Source organism: Urocitellus parryii, unplaced genomic scaffold, assembly GCF_045843805.1.
Source record: "Urocitellus parryii isolate mUroPar1 unplaced genomic scaffold, mUroPar1.hap1 Scaffold_60, whole genome shotgun sequence".
Lineage (NCBI taxonomy): Eukaryota > Metazoa > Chordata > Mammalia > Rodentia > Sciuridae > Urocitellus > Urocitellus parryii.
This window is the reverse complement of record NW_027554101.1, coordinates 3,079,663-3,083,093: the sequence shown is the minus strand read 5'-3', so window position 1 is coordinate 3,083,093 and position 3,431 is coordinate 3,079,663. Positions and strand designations below refer to the sequence as shown.

General features: G+C 41.1%; 1 pseudogene; it reads left to right on the top strand.

Annotated features, from left to right (window-relative positions):
- Positions 1–794: 794 nt before the first annotated feature.
- On the top strand, positions 795–2,463 carry LOC144252830 (CCR4-NOT transcription complex subunit 6 pseudogene; annotated as a pseudogene).
- The last annotated feature ends 968 nt before the right edge of the window (positions 2,464–3,431 follow it).

Below are 3,431 nucleotides of genomic sequence, written 5' to 3'. Positions count from 1 at the left end.
GTTAGTTCCTCTTTAAAGGTTTTGTAAAACTCTGCTGTATACCCATCCGGTCCTGGGATTTTCTTAGATGGTAATCTTTTGATGGTTTCTTCTATTTCCTCAATTGATATTGGTCTGTTTAGGTTGTCTATGACCTCCTGACTCAATCTGGGCAGATTATATGACTTAAGAAATTTATTGGCGGTCGGGGCGCTTGCTGGCTGGGGGACGGCGGCGCCACCATGATGCTTGTTTGTTTTCAATGAAAAAGAGGGGGGGCGGGAAGGAGGAGGCGTTGGCGTAGGTGGCTGTGGCGTCTGTGGCATCTGTGGCGAGGAGGAGAAGGCGGTGGGCACAGCGACGGTGGGCCCAGCGACGAGGGCGAGCCAGGGGGCCGAGAGGGCGGGAGGGCGTAGTGGTGGCCCGTCGGGGCGGCTGAGGCGGGCAGCTGAAGCAGTAGCTCTTGGAGTGGAAACAAAGACCAGCAGCTGAGGTGGCAGAGGAGCGGCGATGGCGGCGCTGCAGCAGCGGGCGGGCCTGGTATGGTGGTTCCACAGGTCAGACCTCGCTGCACTCAAAGGGAGGAGGCGGTAGCAGCAGCGGAGGAAGGCGGCGCACCTCGAGAGGTGAATTGTCTCATCATTGGTAGTACTGAATATTCTTGCTTACTTGCGCCTTGGAATTTAACTTTGGAGAGGAAGAAAGTAAATATGAATAAGAAAAAAATAAAATGTTATAGAGGGATGCCAATACCATTATTTACTTATTTTTATGTGGTGCTGAGGATCAAATCCAATGCCTAATAAATGAGAGGCATGCCCAAATTAAAATACGACTCTCCTGACCCTCGGAGGATGTACACAATCATGTCCTCTGAGGAAGCAGCAAATGGAAAGAAATCACATTGGGCAGAGCTTGAAATAAGCGGAAAAGTAAGAAGCTTAAGCTCATCTTTGTGGTCACTAACTCACTTGACAGCTTTGCATCTGAGTGACAATTCCCTGTCCCGCATTCCTTCAGACATTGCCGAGCTTCACAATCTGGTGTATCTGGACCTGTCCTCTAATAAAATCCATAGTTTACCCGCAGAACTCGGAAACATGGTATCACTCAGGGAGCTCCATTTAAATAACAACCTGTTACGAGTTCTACCTTTTGAGCTGGGAAAACTGTTTCAGTTGCAGACTTTAGGCCTAAAAGGAAATCCACTTACCCAAGATATATTGAACCTCTATCAGGAACCAGATGGAACAAAAAGGCTACTGAATTATTTGCTTGATAATTTGTCAGTTTCAACAGAACAACCACCTCCAAGATCTTGGATTATGTTGCAAGAACCAGATAGAACAAGGCCAACTGCCTTGTTTTCTGTCATGTGCTATAATGTTCTTTGTGATAAATATGCGACCCGGCAGTTATATGGCTACTGTCCATCATGGGCACTAAATTGGGACTACAGGAAAAAGGCCATTATTCAAGAAATCTTGAGCTGCAATGCTGATATTATAAGTCTTCAGGAGGTTGAAACAGAACAATATTACAGTTTTTTTTCTGGTAGAACTGAAAGAACGTGGTTATAATGGATTCTTTAGTCCTAAATCTCGAGCTAGGACAATGTCAGAACAAGAAAGAAAACATGTTGATGGCTGTGCAATATTCTTCAAGACTGAAAAATTTACTTTGGTTCAGAAACACACTGTTGAATTTAATCAGCTAGCAATGGCAAATTCAGAAGGGTCTGAAGCTATGCTGAACAGAGTCATGACAAAAGATCACATTGGAGTTGCAGTACTGCTAGAACTTCGAAAGGAATTGATTGAAATGTCATCTGGAAAGCCACATCTTGAACAGAAAAGCAACTTATTCTTGTGGCTAATGCTCATATGCATTGGGACCCTGAATACTCTGATGTAAAGTTGGTACAAACTATGATGTTCCTCTCAGAAGTAAAGAACATTATTGATAAAGCTTCTCGAAGTCTCAAATCCAATGCATTGGGAGAATTTAGAACTATTCCACTTGTGTTATGTGCAGATCTTAATTCTTTGCCTGACTCTGGTGTTGTAGAATATTTGAGCACTGGTGGAGTAGAAACAAATCATAAAGACTTTAAGGAACTGAGATATAATGAAAGTCTTATAAACTTCAGCTTCAATTGGAAGAATGGAATGACCAACGGAAGGATCACTCATGGTTTCAAGTTAAAGAGTGCCTATGAGAGTGGCCTGATGCCTTACACAAATTACACATTTGATTTCAAGGGTATAATTGACTACATCTTCTATTCTAAACCTCAACTGAACACTTTAGGCATCCTGGGACCTCTGGACCACCATTGGCTAATTGAGAATAATATCAGTGGCTGCCCACACCCACTTATCCCCTCCGACCACTTCTCACTTTTTGCACAACTGGAGCTCTTACTGCCTTTCCTGCCCCAAGTTAATGGCATTCACCTTCCTGGCAGGAGGTAGTCAAGTACCTACAGAGGATAACCTCAGTTTTATTTGTAAACTTGTGAAAAATCTGATTATAGGGAAGTGAGGTATTGCCACTAGGGATTTCTTAATGATGATTTGAATTTTCAATCTGATTATTTGAAATAAGGATAAAGTATGAAAGCCAGGTGCTAGCAACAGACAAATTCTGAGCCCAATATGCTTTATACTACTGCTAGACAGGGATTGGTGTGTTTGCACCTATCTTTAATTTGTTACAAGAAATTTTCCTGTTTCATCTATCCAGTATAATATTTTCATGCCTTGAAATAGGAAAATGTTTGAACAGCATAGTCTCTTTGCACAGAAATCTGTAGCACTACTTTTTTGAGGCCAGTAGTATCATCCAGAGACCATTCTCCCAGACTTCCTCCTTTTTCAGACTTGTTTGTAAAATATAAAATTTAGCCTTGATGATTGTATATGATCCACAGAAGACCTGATTTATGAAATTTTTATACTTAAAAAATCAGATTTAAAAATGATTGTATTGTAAACTAAGGCTAAATTTTTTTTTAAATTCTGTTTCCTGTGTTCTGAAGGCCAGCTTGTAAAAGAGTTGCAACAGACTTTCTCTGCAATGATTTGCACTGTTAGGGTTTTGTTAGCCCTTTTGTACTACTTTATTTTTAAATTGAGAACAATTGTTCTTTAAATCTAAGTCTGCTTTAAACCTTAGGACGTTTTCTTGGACCAGCAGCAACTTATTCATGAATTCCTGAATTTTTTCAAAAACTCTCTCTCTACCAGGACAGATAAGCTGAACAGTGATCTGTAGGCATTTATGGACTGAATGTCATGGTTGATTATATGTACATTCTCATATTTTTAAACCTTTAACTGTTTTTAAGTTATAAACTTATAGCTGCTTAGGTACAGCTTCTTAACTCCTCTTTGAGACACTTCCTGTCCTATCTCCACTGTGCCTGCCTAAATTTGTTCTCACCAAGCACT